General features: G+C 27.0%; 2 long non-coding RNA genes and 1 other non-coding gene across 7 annotated transcripts in view; 1 reads left to right on the top strand and 2 right to left on the bottom strand.

Moving 5' to 3' along the window:
- The window catches only part of LOC127287420 (uncharacterized), a 34,957-nt gene extending 23,687 nt beyond the window's left edge, over positions 1 to 11,270 (bottom strand). Inside the window, exons 1-4 of one of the 2 annotated variants that reach the window (XR_007843878.1) lie at positions 11,090 to 11,270; positions 10,937 to 11,006; positions 9,650 to 9,915; positions 2,733 to 2,973 (exon numbers count right to left, since the gene is read on the bottom strand). This is a non-coding gene — a long non-coding RNA (uncharacterized LOC127287420). Of the gene's footprint in view, positions 1 to 2,732; positions 2,974 to 9,649; positions 9,916 to 10,936 lie in introns of both variants that reach the window. The other variant, XR_007843877.1, reaches the window with a different exon arrangement.
- On the bottom strand, positions 5,030 to 5,101 carry Trnam-cau (transfer RNA methionine (anticodon CAU)). The gene has a single exon. It is a non-coding gene; the product is annotated as a tRNA-Met (tRNA).
- A 1,266-nt stretch (positions 11,271 to 12,536) lies between the features above and the next one.
- LOC127287419 (uncharacterized) overlaps positions 12,537 to 18,148 on the top strand; it is a 66,970-nt gene continuing 61,358 nt past the window's right edge. For 3 of the 4 annotated variants that reach the window (XR_007843875.1, XR_007843873.1, XR_007843874.1), the window contains exon 1: positions 12,537 to 12,865. This is a non-coding gene — a long non-coding RNA (uncharacterized LOC127287419). The remainder of the gene's footprint in view (positions 12,866 to 18,148) is intronic. The other variant, XR_007843876.1, reaches the window with a different exon arrangement.

Below are 18,148 nucleotides of genomic sequence, written 5' to 3'. Positions count from 1 at the left end.
ACAAAAAATTATAAGCTTTTAACAAATTTTTTTCCAAATAAAAAAAAAAGAATTAACAATATTAATTTTTTGCTTATAGCTAATTGGAAATTATTAAACATGAACGATAAAATTTATCACCAAATAAAAATTTTTGAAAAAAATTCTTATTTTTAAAAATTATTATTAAAAGATATTTTTGTTATGGTGAATAAGAAATATTTTAACATTTTATAATTACAGTCAATGATTTTATTGACTATTTAAATTCAAAGATGAAATGATTCCAAGTAATGTGAATTCATTATTTTTATGGATACCAAAAAGCAAATCATATATTTATCTTTTTTTTTAAATTATTATTATTTTTCACAAGAAGTAATTTCTGTTAATAGAATTATTTTTTCATTTATTTATCGAAAATATAAATTTATTTTTGTATTATTATTAATATTATTATTATAAATATTAATATATTATAGTAATAAGAATAATTTAATTAATAAAAATTATAATAATAGTAATATAATAATGTAATAAAAATAATAATAAAAATAATGAAAATAATAATAACAGAAAAAAATTGAATATTTTATAAAAAGACGCACGCGAATTATTTTCTGTTGTATAAAACAGGTTAAATAAAGGAAACATAAATTAAACCGTTATAAGATCAAAAACAGCTTCCTGATGGTATTAGATGTCAATTGATATCAGAAATAGATCAACGTATATATATATATATAAAATTATAACCTTGCAAACAGGAAGCAAAAAGCTGTGGTCTCGGGAAACGTCTTCGATTCCAATCACCACAAATCTGTTCATTTTGCTTACGATATTAGTTAATATGAATCACATATCCTAATTTTTATCCTACATTCAAAGAAATACGATAACTAGAATTTTATTTTTCTTTCTCTAAAAAAACAAGTCATATAAAGTGCAAAATACTTTTAATCATTTTTTTTTTTATTTTAAAATTAAATTTTTTTCTAAAATGAGATTTTTTTTTAAATCGAAGATTCACGATAAGACCAAAAAAAAAAAGAAAGAGATATTCTGTCAAGTGCGGATCGTATCTTGTTTTGTAGGATATTTCTCAAGCAAAATTGCCCGATAATTGCGGTATTGGTAATAAATTTATGTTCCTCAGAAATTTACGGGTTCAAGAATATGGGGGATGAGCATGTGAAAATGTTTCGCGATTATGACTTTATTACGAGAGAGAAAGAAAGAGAAGAAGATTCGAAGTCATCACTCCTCATAAACCCCATATATATCTGTTGTTAATAATTCCCCTTGAGCCTCATCATTCCTTTGCAATTTTTTTTGTATTTACTTTTTTATGGTTCACGACCTTGAACCCCATTCTTCTTAGTCCCATTTCAAGAAGGGTCTTAAAAAACAGAAAAAAAAATTATGAAAGCTTACTCAAGAGAATAAAGAGAAAAAATATAATTCTTTTATATGAATAATCAAGGATGTTTGTTTAAAGTTACTGATAATAAAATGAATCTGGAATGTTACGGAAAAAAATAGTAACTTCATTAGCCTCTTAAATTTAATTTAAAAAAAAAAAAAAACCAAAGACGACGTCGTTATAATGTCTACGCACTCCCTTCACCCAATACTCTTCTCTTTCTCTCTCTATTTTAGTCCACTTTTAACAACCGTTATATTGCACTTAATTTAGAGCAACGTTTATAACCCTTTTTCCCTACGCTTGAAATTTTTTATTTCAATTCTATTTTTTTTCGAAAATAAATTAAAAAAATTAATTTCTTATAAAAATAATATCGAGACAAAATAAATGGAGTTTCGTGTTCATACCTAACGATAGAAATCAAATACTTTAAAAATAGATATATCCAACATTGACCTTCATATATTTTAGAAATCAATCAATTAAAAAGTGACTGTCCCCTGATATATCAATCTATTTGAGAAAAAAAGGTGAATGAACTCTATTGGAATTTTTTTTTTATTGCAAAAATTAAAGACAATAATAATTTTTTTTTTTTTAATATGAAGAATAAGATAATAAATGCAGTTATAAATTTGAAGATGAATATAGTGTTAGTTGTTATTTTGAGTGGTATGCCTTGTGAACAAGTAACGAAAGGGATAAGCCAAGGTATGCGATGATGGACACAGCGATGTTCAATTTGTGGCTGACATCGCTCTCAAACATGTAACAAATGTTGGCCCGAAGGAAGAGATTTTCTCTTTCTCTCTTATAATCTAATGACGAAGAGGATAGCGATAGAGCACAAGGCCGAAATAGCATCGCGGACAGCGAACTTTTAAGCCAATAAAACCCGCACCCAAAGATTTAAGCGTGTGTGTGTGTGTGTATTATTCGTTCACGTGTGTGCGGTCAACAAGAACGTCCTTTGTCCATAAAAGCTTTCATAGGTTCTGCAACCTCTAAAATATCTATATATTTCACATTTATAGGTCTCGGCCTCCCATCAAAATAAACCGTTTTGGTCCATTTACTTCGGAAATTTACTCATCAAAATTATCTCTCAAGGATTGTGTTATATAAATCAAATATTTATCAAAACAACTAACAATTCTGTAACAAAAAACTTTATTCAAAATTATTTATAGTGATTCCAAAAAAAAATTCTACAGATACCGAATCAAAAATGCGAATTGCAAAGATCGAAAACGAAAACAAATTTCAAGTTCAAAATCGAATAAGAATAAAATTGTAAATTGCGATTCATATAAAAAAAAATATTTACCTTAATAAGAAATTCTCAGCATCACGAAGATTCTTGCAAACTAAATAGCCCTCGGAGATCCCTACTTTCAAGTTAAATTTCCATTCGGAAAATGTGAAAAATAACCGTAAAAATAGACCGAGTTCTAAAAAGTCCGCAGCAATTGAAGAATTTTGGAGATTTCTCTATTCTTCAAGATACCCTTTTTTTTTTACTTTCGCTCTTCTCTTTTCAGGACACCACAAACCATCGAGTATAGAATCTGCGAAAAAGAATTCATTTTATAAAATTTTGATTTACTATTTATTTTGTACTAAATGAGCCAAAAGTTTTGAACGTTCAAATGAACAAAATATTTTTTTCAATCTATAAATTATTAGAAATTATTGTAAAATAAAACAGTAAATTAAACAAATATTAAATAAATAACTTCTTTTTATATATTTAAAACAATATTTTGTAATAAAATTCCTACTTAAAGAAGTTACAAAAAAAATTTTGTTCATTTGAACGTTCAAAATTTTTGGCTCATTGTACTAAAACAAAATTAGAATAATAATTTTGACAAAAATAAATGTAACATTGAGACTAAACCTAAAGTATAATAAGACATTGTCACCTCAAAAAATGTGATGAGAATTTCTTCATATATAAATTATAAAGGATTAGAAATTTTTTGGAATTAAATTTTCGATTATAATAAAATGAATATATAAATGATTGATGGTGAATTTATATTAAAGTGAGGGGCATACACACAAGGTCACTTTGTGCCACGCGCCGAAATGATTCGGATTCACTGTTTGAATCTCATCTCTCTTTGGAGGGAGCTTGTGTGCGCGGTGTCTGCCCCGATCTTGACAAGCGGTCTGGCCACTCTGTCATTTATCTTTTATCCGACATGCAAACATTGAATAATAGCGACCCCGGGGTTACGCGTGCTCTCAATCCTTTCTTTCCTTTTTTTTTCTTATAAGACATGAATTCAAATCGAAATGATTTAAAACCTTTTGGTAAAAAAAAAAAAATTCATACACAATCGAAAGACAATTTTTTTAAACAAATTAAATCCGACATTTAAACAGTAATTATTTTTATTTATTTACGAAATAAAAATATAAATCTCAGAAAGTTGATAATATTTCATAAAAAAAAAAAAAAAATTTTTTTTTGTTAATTTCGGAACACACGCAAAAATTTTTAGGCCTCCAGGATTTTAAAGTAGAACAGGCACTTATATATGCTCCATAAAAAAAAACGGGCTATGCTTTGAAAATTTTGCTCGAGCCGGCAATTTAATAATAGAGCCAGGAGGAGGTAGCAGGTCGAAATTTCACGAGGGGGCGCTCCTTTTGTACAGTTATTCGAAAAAATTTCGAAATTAGAAAGCGTGCACTTTTTTTTTTTTTTTGGAGTTATGCGGAAAAAAGAATAAGAAATTTGATACCCTCGAAATATGTAATTACAGACTGTAATAATAATAATAAATAATTGATCGTGTTAATTAATTAAAGAGACACATGAGAACAATCGTAAAAAAAATCATTTTAAGAGACTTACTGAAAATAAAGTCGCGCGCGCAAAATGTAAAAAAATAATAAAATGACGTTGGTAATTTTTTCGAGTGATGTCCGTAGCAAGTTCGTAAAAATTTTTATGGTGGTCATGTCAGTTGTTTGAAAAACCACAAGAGTTTAAATCAAGTATCCAAATGACTGCGTTTCTTGGACATTTAATTATATCGGTGTGTTTTTTTTTGGGTTATTTTATTTTTTTTTTTTAATATATTTTTTTTTCCATATACACATGTATTACATTCACCTTCAGTTTAAAATGCGACACCCACTGAAATTTATGCCCATGAACTCTGATGAACCTCTGAACTCGTTTTTGTCTCGAGTTCAAGATTCCCGCCCTCGAGATTCATCGGAGGACAATGACAGAGGAATGGCAACTCCCGGATGCCATTGTTCACCATTTACCTCATTCTGTCTTTCTTGAACATTATCTCCATTCATTCGATTTGGACGTGAAAATTAAAGGGTTCATTTTAATTTTTCCTCCCTACTTTTTAGTTATTGAATTTTTTTTTAAAAAAAAATAAAGTGTTCTCCATTCAAAAGAAAAATATCATACAAAAAAGAATACATTTTCTTGCCATAAAAACATTTCGTTGCTATTTTTTTTATAATAAAAATTTGCATTGAAAAAAAAAAATTAAAATTTGATTATTCATAACAAAATATATAATTATAATAACAGATTAAAAAAAAAATTATTTAAAAGAATAATTAATAAATGTAAAAAAAAAATAATTTTAGCAGAGCGTGGTTTCGATCCACGGACCTCTGGGTTATGGGCCCAGCACGCTTCCACTGCGCCACTCTGCTCTTGAAAGTTTTTCGCGTAAATGGACCATTTAAGGAGATGGTACTACGTAAATCAATATTTCTTTAATATAAAAGTGAAAAATTATTCTAAAAAACTAATTTTCACAATTATCAATCATTTTAATTTGATATTCAATCCTTTTGAATAATTTTTTATAATAAATGTTACACTTGAAATTTTAAACTATTATACTATAAAATAAAAAAATTCAAAAAATTAAAACTAATAATTTAATATCCAATAATAATTCAAAAATCTAATTAAATTTATAAAAGAAATTAAATAATTGAGTACAATTTAATTTTAGAATAATTTCACACATTTTTTTTTTTATATATAAAAAAAGAATATTGAAATTGATTTCTGATTTTTTATATTATTTAGAAGAAGAAAAAATAAATTATCACCGAGACTATTTTCGACATAAATGTGTACTATTTTTAAACGTATGAGCATATATTATAGGGATAGTAAATGGTGACGTCTGACTAACCGATCTATTTTGACCTATACCTCAGCGGATGAGTAATCGAATTACATATCTTTACTCAACAAATAATAATAATAATAAAATACAAAATGCACATTGCAACGATATCGCGAAATAAAATTACACCCACGCGCCACGGAATTAAAAACTTTGATAGAAACACAATAAAAAGTTTTAAAAAAAAATTTATAATAAAACCAAGTTTTCGCCCACCATTCATCTGATAAAATATAAATATTCTGTCAATTTTCTCTCCTACCTACATATCAATTTTGCTTAGAAAAATAAACATTTTTAATACAACGATGACTAAAAGCTTTTTTCAATTTTGTCATTTTTTTTTCAGATTTTTACTCTATATTAAGAAACTTGAAAAAGTGCAACTAATTTAAAAACACGTATAGCTGAAGTACGCAACGTTTATATAAATGATTTTTAAAGAAATAATTTTTTAAAATGAAAAATTCTATAATTTTTTGCTTAAAAAATATTTTTTTTATAATTTGTTGATTAATGAAAACAACAAGAAATATTTTTTAGGGAAAAAAATTAAAGAATTTTTCATATTAAACAATTATTTCTTTAAAAATCGTTTATACAAACGTTGTGTACTTCAGCTTCGTTTAAAAACAACCATTTTCTTATCCAAAAGGTAAAATTTTTTTTATTTTCTTTTTATTATTTATAATATATTATTTATAAATTCAAATAAATAAAAAATAAATTTTTTTCTAGTTTATTAATAATAATTTTCTTATTTAGAAATAATAGAAAAAAAAAAAAAAATTTTCCTCGTCATTAGTGAAATTGCATAATTTCACGTGCTAATTTCCTATGTATCTAACATTTGAACTTTCAATGATATTTTGTCGGCTTTCTTTTATAGTTTCAAATAATATATTTATAGTGTCCAAATGAAATCACATAAATTATTACTATATATATTGGTGCAAATGTGGGGCCTATTCTTTGAAGAAAACATATGTATATGCAAATGGGCAAAACGTGCAAACAACTTGATCTGAATGTAAATGAAACATTATTTTTTGGACGCACTTTTCGTAATATTCAACTTTAGTATATATTATATATACATATATATGATTTTATCTACAAAATTTAAACATCCTGAACAATAAATAATGGAGTTTTTCAAACCTGTAAATCTATATGGGAATATCCAATCACGATTTTATATATATACCCTCTATATAAGGAATGTTAATTCTATAGATTGCGGAGTTGGGTGTGATTTGGCAAACGTGAAGAAAATAATGAATTGGTGCACGATTCGAATATATAGAAATTCAACACAAATGTCACCTTAATTTTCCGAGTATAGAAACAATTTTCAAAAATATTTCCATTAATTTCATCTATCAACGATTCTATAATAAATATTTTTTATTTTTTATAATATTCAAAATTTCTAGATTGTTTTTTTATATTTCACCTCTAATAAAAAACAAGAGGATTTTTCTTTTTTTAATAATATATATTTCCAATGATTTTATCTATTAATGATTCTAATTAATATTTTTTATTTTTTACTCTCTAAATCTGAATTAGTAAAAAATGTTTACTAATTTAAATTAATGACTCACTTTTTGCTTCTGAATTAGTAAAATTTGACTAATTATTGGTAACTTTTACTAACAATTAGTAAAATTTAACTAATTCTAAAGCAAAAAGTGAGTCACTAATTTAAATTAGTAATTATTTTTACTAATTCAGATTTAGAGAGTAATATTCAAATAAAAATCGCAATTTCTGGATTATTTTTTTTGTTAAGAATTTTTTTTTCTAAACATTGAATGTCACATAATTTTATCGATTGGCTCAAACGAATATATATATATATATATTGTGTACAAGAAATGACATTATGACTGTAATTATTGTTTCGATTAAAATTGTTATTGCGCACCTACGTACAGTTAATTATAATCGCCCCAGCAGTTAGAAAATCTAGTTGTGCAAGACATTTGAGCTTTATAACGATTATTAATTTGGAAACTAAAAAAAAAATTGAACTAAAATAACGATCGTTTATTTTAAATTTAATTATAAATATTGCTTTAATAAAGCAAACTATACAGTTAATAAAGTAAATGCCGCAGTTTTTTATTTTTTAGAGTTCGCTTTTATAATTATTATTCCAAGGTGTTTTAATACGACTTGAATAAATAATTGGTTATCCCATCGAGCAGGAGAGAACATTTAATTAAATCAGTAGCACTTCCTCGCGCGCGCGACCATTCATATATATTTATTTTAAAACATCGACGTAATTTAACAAGGATCTGGTTTCTGTTAACGATTTATCCAAGAGCAAACATTTATTTTCTGTCACCATATCAAAAGTGCGGTAATATATCGAATCTATTTAGTGAACAAAATTTACTCGCGAGGAGGAATTGTAAATTAAAAGAGATAAATTCTAATAACTAATATGACAAAAAGGAGAAAAATTAAAAAAAAAAAAAATAAAAATTTCCAATCAGTAATTTGATAATTAATTTTAAAAAGTGAAACTAATTTTATTTTTAGATTTAATAAAAATCCTTTTACAATAGGGTTATAAATTTTACGATCGTGCTAATTTTCTTAAATGAACTTTCTTTATTGGTTGAAGTTCGTAAACATACAAAGGAATGTCAAATGACAATTCTATGCAAACTTACATCACTTTCATTGACTTTCTTTTGAGTAAAGATTGCAATAATTCCTTTTCGCTAGAAAGTTTATTTTTTTTTTTTAATCCAAAATCGAGCAAATATTCTACAAGCGTATACATAAAATGTGTCTCGTTTCGGTGGTTTTTCTTTCAATATATTGAGAATGCACGTGTACACCTCTTTGAATATTCGATACGGCATACTATAACCGTTACTTTTCCTTCTCAAATTGAATAACGTGTCATCAAGTTTCAATATAAAAAAAAAAAATACCTTACTCGTATTTCAATTATTCTATTGAGCCAATCGAATTTCTGCTTACTTGAAAATTTATCACATTAAATTGCCATTCAAATTTTAAAATAATAATCTGATAATTATTTGAAAAAATTATATTTTTTTCGATATTTAAAGAAACGAAATCAATTATTAATTACAGACTTAATTAAATTTAAAATCTAGGGAAGAAAGTACTCTATTTGAAAATTGTGACAATAAAATATCATTTCCTAATAAAACAAAAACAACAACAAAAGGAAATGGTTTTCTTGAGAACAGAATGACTCTGTGAGTTTCGTGAAGTGAATATATCACGATGAATTGTTTTCTTTTCACCCTGATGAATAAGAGCGTGTGCTTGACTTCGATATAGGACCTGGTCGCATGAAAGTGGAATTCATTACTTTTCCGTTTTACAAAGTAACAACGAGTGGAAATAAATATATATATATATATTTCTATACGTGCAAACGAAAGTAAAATCATTAATCTGTCGAATGATACACGATTCTCAAAGAGTCAACATATAAACCTTCCTATATCATTCTAGAGGGTATACGATAATTAATGCAAGTGAAATGCTAGTTAATTAAAAGAGGGTAAATGACTTTGGCTACTTGAACATGTAATTGCCTTGAGTTCCAACTTGGAACCACGCTCCTAAAGACTATTTATCTGATTGATACATCATATATCTTATTTCAATTTTGATTTCCTTCCATTCATATAATACTAAAAGTTCCCAGACTAATTATTTTTTTCTAAAAAAAAAAAAAAATTCCCACACTTCTTTCATTTACCGAATTAAATTATGTCCGTCATTTGGAAATTTGCATTTTTTTCTATTTTTCAAAAGAAATTGATCTACTTTTATATAATTATTAATTAATTACTAAATTCAAATAAAAGATATTTTTTTGTAATGAAAAAAAAAATGAAAACCTACTGTTATATAAATAATTGTTAATTACTAAATTAAAATAATAAAAAATATTCTTTTGGAATTCACAAAAAAATCATTCCTGAATAAAAATTCTCAAAATGAGAATTTTTTTTAAAAAAGTAAAAAAAAAATTTTTTTTTTGAAAAAGTTATACTACCTAATCAGAATTCCTGACACTCAGCACTTGACCCCTTGCAGCATGAAAGAAGTTTCAAGTTGAATCCATCAGAGTGAGAAAACATGGACTATAGTTTCCTCTGGTTCCTCTAATAATAGTGCAGATAACCCTTGGTCGATGTGCAGATGAAATGCCACCTAGGAACCGAAGCACATCCAAGGTTAAGATGCTCCCGGGATTAGTTGATGCTTCGAGATCATTATCGGCATGCATACGCGCTAATTCCATGCGTTTCTCAATCCCAGCTGAAAAAAATCCCAACAAAATGTACAAGGGTAAGCGATGTTGTTACAAAAAAAAAAAAAAAAATATTCAATTAGTCTTTCAAACTTATGGAAAGACTTTTTTTATAACTGACATATGTCAATTATTATATATAAAAGAAAAAATATTCAAACACATTTCCTATTTCACTCTATATAATCGTCGAATATACACCATTTGTTTATTTCACTGTAACCTAAAAGGCTTTTAGTTCGTTGACCACCTTTACTATATGCAGAACTGAATCGTTTTCTTCAGCTTCTCTTATTATCTCTGATAACCGATGGCGATTAATAAGTCACGAGGCAATAAAATCAAAATATATCTGCTCATTTTGTCGTTTGTTTTTTTTTTTCTTATATATAAAGGCCTTGTGTTAAATATTATGAAAGTTCTACAATAAATGCAAGAGGAAGTCTAAGTCCAACAATGCGCGCGCATTCAAGTAAAAAATACTTGGGACTTCCTCTTGCACCTATTGAGAAGTCCAGTGTGACGTCATAGTGAAGATCAAGTGGTAATTTAGCAGATATTTTTTTTATCGACACATATCATTGTATTTGTATATATACACGTCGATAAAACACAATATCTGTGGTAATTACCGCTCTTGGTGTGCTTTGTGACGTCACAATACTACTCAATTATCCAAAGAGTTATTCATTTTAGTACGATGAAAAATTAAATAAATTTACATATTTAATTATGTATTTTATATAGCAAATTATACCTATATAATTAAATAAAAAAAAATTAATTAACCTCCTCTGTAACAATGTTTAATTCAATACTATTAATTTCCATCAAGTCTAAAAGACTAATTATAATTTAAAAAAAGTTATCCTCGCTTAAAAAAATAAATATTTATTTCAGGAATGGTGTAGAAAAGAAATCCCTAATTTGAAAAAATTCATATATACTTTTAACAAATACAATTAATTGTATTATCCTCATATATATTGATTGATGCTATGACAATTAAAAATAATTCATATTTTATACCTGCATTGTCCAACATCTTGATGTTAAAAAGGTCTTCTTTTTTCTTTTGACCTTGAATTCTTCTCTTCTACTGCAAAAAAGTGGGGGAATTCAGTGCTTGCTAAATTGAAAATTCTCAAAAAAAAAAATTTCTTCAAGCGACATAGATGTTACCTCGATGACTTCCAAGACGGAACTGAGCGTGCGCGCAGGGAAAACTAGTTTTTATACTTCGAGCACTTCGAGCATTTGGCTGCTATGCCCTGATTGGACCGGGCACTCACTGCGGTAGCGCTGATTGGCAGGCGCTTTTGGTGCCAACGTCTATAAATATAGGTCGTTTTCTCCCACCACTTCAGTGAGCTGTTGACTCTTCAAGAAGCAGAACCTGCGCTGCTTAGAAAAAATATTTTTTTTAGCTTCTATTCCTTATTGGAACTGGATAACTACATCTAATGTTTAATAAAACACAATCACAACCACATTTCTATTTTATTCCTCTATATTGCTATATATGTTTAAACAAAAAGAATTATATTTTAATTATTCAAAGTAATTTATTTATATATCAAGTGGATTGATTATGTATTGAAGGATTATAAAACGAGGAAAAAAGTAATTTTTGTGGTTAGTATTAAACTTTTTTCTATTGTTGAATATATTATAGAACCTCCAGTAAAGCATATATGTATATAACGATTGTTATTAACGAGCTAAAAGATGTCAGAAATTACGCAACAAAACAACCGGTATAGGATACTTAAAAAAAATTGAATGTGACAAAATAATAACATGAATTAACTCGGACTAAATAGGAAATTTGTATATTTATGAAAGTTTTAATGGTCATTTTACATTTTTAGAGGAACTAATTTTTGTTTAAGGTCACTTAGGCTTTAAAAAGAAAATTACATTTGGTATTTAACGTTCTAGACAAAAAGTCATTTTTCTTGACAATTATCATAACCTTACATTCTTTTAGAAAAAAAAATCGAAATTTATTACTTTATTGAAAAGAATTTATAAATATCAAACAATTCTTACGCAACAATAAAAACAAAAAAGGGCAATAGATCAGTTATTAAAAACAATGGTAGTTTTTATAAAATGCAACACTAGAATTCTCACAACTTTTTTTATGTATGTATACACTTTGCAACGAAAATATTTGATCACGTGATCACAAATTTACTATAAGTTTAGAATACAATGCTCACAAGACAAAATTATAAACTATATTCTCACAGCGAAATATTTATCGCGTTTATAAATTAACTATTATTTTATATTAAATAATACAATTTATTATTAAATGAAACATAATTTTAACGAAAAAAAAACTTCTCACTGCAATCATTGATAATTAATTGTTCTATTATTCAATATTGGAAATTTTTCTCGTAATTTATAAAAATACTGCTAAATATAATATTTTTGATCTAATTCAAGTCAATAATATTGACTTCTCAGATCATTCTTTCCATCACAATCAGAAATTCACCGTGTTTTATCGCGCCCCACCATCTTTATGGAGGGGAAAGACTCGAACTCGGCTCAAGCGTCGAGTGTTTACGAACTTGCACGATTCACGACCCGAATGCAGCAATCGGAAATCTTCGTTGCGTTCGTCAGTTCCTTACGGCAAGTCGATCAGTTAGGGTGTGTTATTGTTGCATTAGTTGATTTCAAAGTTGTTTCGAAAATTATTATTTATATAAGTGATACCGCGATTTACTAATTAAATCTTAGTAATTATCAAAAGTGACGATCGTGTGATTAAATCAATAACGCTAATTCGCAGTGCGAACTCTTGTTTCACGGGATTTTTTTTTTTAGTGACGCTCCCCTTCACAAACGGCTGCTGTTGAAACCTCTTCGATTTGGATTTCCACCCTCATCCACCCTTTTGGATTTACCACGGATAATCAGCAAGGAATTTCTATTAATAAGGTAAATTTTTTTTTTATTATTTATAGTATTTTTCATAGTTAGTAATGAGAATATAATTTGGAAAATTATTTGGAGCAGTCTATTTTTTCCCGCTCTTTTTTTTAAGAATCGTTTTAGCAAGTGTTTTGGGGTTATAGGATTTTCGGTTGACATTGTTATTTTTAAAATGAAATCTCTTAGTATACCGGTGAAGCCATAAAAGTCCATTTTGCTAAGTTTATACCTCCAGTCTGTTCTCGAAAGAAACGTTATCCGTTTTATAGAAAGCCTACAAATTCATTAACAGAATTTCTTTTTTTTTGAGAAATTTGATTAAAATCTGTTAGATTGTTAAGATTAGCATGCTCTTCCGTTTTGTTGAGTCGGCTACAATTATAGTAACTTAACCTAAATTTTTTAGATTTTCTTAATTTCTATACTATTTTTAAATTGTTTCTCATCGTTTTTTTCCCTATTTAAGAATATATAATTCCTATTATCTTATTAATGACTCTGGCAGTAATTAACAAGTTGAATCTTTTTTTTTAAAAAAAATGTCTTGCCTGGTATAACCAGATGTCGTTTTTCACTATAAGCTTTTCATAAATCAACGATTAGCTGTTACTTAAGGAAAAGAAAAAGTAAACATCTTTAGAATTTTAAATTTCTCGACTGTCCTTAATTACATATAGCGCTTCCAGCTAAGAAATTTTCTATTTTATTCATTCTGTCTACAATTAATTATTCAACAATTTAAAACAAAATTTATTTATTGCAATATATAATTAATTTTATAACTTTTGAAAAAGTTTTCTATTGTATTTCTAAAATTTATTATAGCGATTACAAAATAATTTCAAATGGTATTTTTTTTTTTTTTTTTTTAATTTCTTTCTTACTCCGAGGCATAAAGTCCAGTTTCAAGTGCATATAATACAAATATATGATCACGATCAATGTCTATTGAAAATTGCATCTGTTTCAATTATATATGCAACATCACCCGTGAGCGACGGTAATCAATAAAAAAATAGTTTCTCGATTTTTATTCTCTCTTATCACCTGTGATAGAACTTTAAAGAAAATAAAAATTTTTTTTTTTGTTGATATCTATTCTGCGTGGCGCAAACAATATAATCTTTCAGTAATAAATTATTTTCAAGTAACAATTTTGTGTTCTAAAAACAAACGAGATTGTTTTTTTTAACCAATCGGTTAGCCTAGCTTTTAGATTAAATTAATTTAACGTTCTTTTTAATTAAAGCGAGTATTTAAAAAAAAAACATTATTTTAACAAAATGAAATTTAATGCTATTGTGGAATTCAGCTGATCGAGTAAAACTTTTCCCTTTAATTGAAACTTTTCTGTCTAGTCAGCATTCTTTTCTTAATATGGAATTTGTAATTTGAATTTATAAACTACAATAAATTTAATAAGAAATTTTAAAAATATATATTTTTTTTTCTGTAGGCGGAAAACAATTTTTTCAATTGTTATTGAAATAATTTTATTAGAAGAAATAAAACTGTGTTAGTTTTTATTTATTTTTTTATTTTTAGTTTTTGCTATTTTGTGATAAAAAGGCGTTAAAGTAAATGATAAATTATGAAAATCAATTAACAAGGGGTTCGAGTTTTTATTTTCAAATTTATCTTTTGAAAGACATTTAAAAATCTAAATTTGTATTTTCTTTTTTGTAGGATCCATTAAATATAATAAAAATTAATTTTTTTTATATTCTTTGGTAGAATTTGAGGTTTTACACAATAATTTATCATTCTTTTTTTTATTTTGTCGTACTTTGATGTGCGAAATTAGTCGCATCATTTTGTCATTAACTTTTTTTTTTTTTCTTGTGAGTCAAGCTGAATTCTGAAAGGATGCTGATCTTGAAAGATTAAAAGACAGATATTATCATACATGAGTAATTTTACCGGTTCAATGAACTTGGCAAGGTTGCCTTTTGTGTAGCTACACACACACACTTCCATCTCGAAGAGATGCTCAATTTCATTCTTCATCGATTTTCGAACGCGAAACGAGAACCTGGCAAAACCGGTTGGTTAAAAAAATAAAAATAAAAAAAAAATTTTTTTTTGGTAATAGAAAGTGATTTAGAGTGAGGCTTTCAAAAAAAAAAAAAAATTTGGGGGCTGTTTCCGAGTTATATAAATTTTTGAAAATCAGGTTATGTCTTGGAAAATTAATTGAACTTTAACGATAAGAATTTGTTTTAAATTTACGAAACATAAAAAGCTTTGTCTTCCGCATTTCTGTTTTGGAATATATATATATTGATTAAAGATTAACAACCACACGCGCTTTACGTTTTTATATTTGTAGTCGCAACATTTCACGAATGTCTCGTATAATCAAGATTAAAAATATATTTTAATTCGTATCAGATTTGAATTTTTAAAATGTGGATTATGCAATATTATTTGTATTAAATCTAATTGTTTTTTCTCTTTTGCTGTTATTTTCACTGGAAAAAAAAATTTATTTGATTCAAATAATCGGTTACGTCGACTATTATCAAATAAATATTTATTTGTATTAAATAATTATTATTTGAATCAAATATATATTTTTGTTTCAAATACATAAATTATTGCTTCAATTACAGTTTATTTAATACAAATAAAAATTATTTGGATCAAATAAATATTTATTTGATAATAGTCAAGGAACAAATTATTTGAATCAAATAAGTTTTTTTTGCAGTGTGCTTCGGAGAAAAAAAAACTTTACCTGGAACAACGATAAGTTTCTCTGGAACAGCAATATATTTCTCTAGAATAGCGAAAACTTTCGCTGTTTTAGTAAAATCGCTATTCTAGGTGAATATTTTTTTGTTTTTTTTTTAAATTATTAAAATTTTAAAATTTGAGAAAGTATAATTTTTTTTTCGGAGAATTTTACCATAAAAAATACGGTGACGTTTTATTTCTTTTGTGACAAAGGAGGAGGCAAAATAACGGGTTAAAAATTGGACACAATTGAGATGACAATTTGCTGAGGTTGTTTCTTCTTTTTTTTTTCAAGATCGTATATACGAGAGGGAACATTAACCTTAGTGACATCTTCGACTTTTTGGGGAGAAAGAGAGAGAGAGAGAGAGGTTATGTACCGTACGTTGATCGTAAAACTCGCGATACGAGGCATGCATATATACACCACCGAGAAATATAAACATGCGTTGGCCCGCGTATTACAAATGAACATAAATATATGTGCATTTTTGCATTGGAGAAAAGATGCAATCCAAAAAAATTTATCGTTTTTTTTTTTTTTACCCAAAATTCTTGGCAATTTTTCGAATTAGAAACGAATTTTAATTAGAACACGTGTTTTTTGACATTTTTTTTTTTTTTTTTTTTAATCCAACTTTTACTAATAAGCAATAAATAGTCCTCTCTTCTATAAAACCTGTCTATTAAAAATTATGGATGAAAAAGATAAGAAAATTGATTCATAAATAAAATTTAATTATTGGAGAAAAATTTTAATAATCAGGTTTGAGAAAGTTTACTCATAAATTCTCTAACTGAAAGTGACATTTTTAGTTACTATTTTGATTAAGATCAAAATCGATCTAGATATTTTGGAATTTATAAAAAAAATTTTTCCAAAGTGAAAAAAACATATATATTTTACTGTTAACATTTTTATTTTTCGAAAATATATTTAACTGTAATTGTGTGCTCGTTATGAAAAATTTTAATGATCATTTGGATAAATGAAATTTTCAAATATAGGTATTTATGCATTTGTCGTATATAATTTTAGAACTTAAAGAGATTTTACAGTTTTAAAAAGATGGTTATACCTCTCCTTTTTGATTATAAAGGAAATATTCCTTCTCTCTCTCTCTCTCTCTAACTGGTGCAATTGTTTCGAAATAAATATTCTGTTTTATCTTATGACCGACATAATAGTGTTTTCACCTCGAAACATTACTTTTACCGCTCTTTATTATTCTTTACCTCACGTGTATTACTCGCTCACGTATATATATATTCGACCATCAGTGCCGTTATGACGTCCTTTGGCGGATTCTTCATGAGGTTCGATAAACTTGAAACTCACGCTTCGAAAAACATTCCAAATAAGGAGGCTCAGGCAAAATATTAGGTTTGGTCAGAAATATTCCATTGTTTTGCCATATATATATATATATATATCTTTTTTTGAAAAAATTTAGTTGATTTATATAAGGATCTTTTTTGCCCGCGAGGATATTAAAAGGAGAGTGACAAGGAGCCAAAGAAAATAAGTTCAATTCATCATAAATTGTATGTTTTATTATTTCTTCTTCGAATAATATTGTATGCAATGTGCATGAGCATCGATAAATGAATGTGCCTTTACTAATAACCTGCCCCCGGTGAATCGCATATTGGAATGCAAATTGAATGTTGGAACTTGCCTAGACGAGATAACAGGCTTATTTGCAGTATAACTCAACTCCTCACTTGGCCAACTCTATCCACCAATCAGGTCGGGAAATCCGGCTGCTATAATGTCGGGTGCAATAAATGTGATACATAGTCACATTTCATGTCCGTCATTTGTGCTCCTTAACCCCATTGGATTTTATTTCCGGTATTTTATTTTCTAATTTCATATATATATATATATATATATATATATATATAGTAATCTATAAATAAAATCATATTGATTTTGAAGATTAAAATTAAAAAAGTGATTTAGTATGTTGTATAAAAATGAAATTTGTTTCATTCTTTGTGAAAATGAATGCAATACACAAGGGCTGATCGAAAGCGATAGGATATATATATAATTCCGAGAGATTTTGAAATTGATCTTTGCGATATTCGTGACACTGTGAAATGTTTTCTCTATATAGCACTGTTTATGTGTGGCTAAGCGATGCATCTTATCAATAGCGGGGTGAAAGTGACTCTTCTCCATTCGATATACAAATTTAGAAAGTCAATCGAGCGTTCCAAATACGAAAACGCGACTTCATTTTATTTATACATATCTCACGAGAATCTTCCTTATACAAGTTTTGCTAATTAAATCTCATAATTTTTAAAATTGATTTTGTAAAAATTTGAGATTAAAAACTCTTTTTCACCCTCATTTTCTCTTGAGCAAAATTAACAGGAAATTTCTTCTTCCGCTTGAGACACCTTGGGGTGTTACAAACGGAAGAGAGACCTATTTGTGAAAGTGAAGTCCAATTATCTTCTTTAGTGCTTCATTCCTGTATATACCACGATTACATCATTTTTTAAAATGCAATCACTCCATAAACACTTTTTTTTTATGTA

The sequence above is a fragment of the Leptopilina boulardi genome, unplaced genomic scaffold (assembly GCF_019393585.1).
Source record: "Leptopilina boulardi isolate dan_hultmark-lab unplaced genomic scaffold, ZJU_Lbou_2.1 LbouV2_370, whole genome shotgun sequence".
In the NCBI taxonomy this organism is placed as follows: domain Eukaryota; kingdom Metazoa; phylum Arthropoda; class Insecta; order Hymenoptera; family Figitidae; genus Leptopilina; species Leptopilina boulardi.
This window is presented reverse-complemented; position numbering and strand designations above follow the sequence as displayed.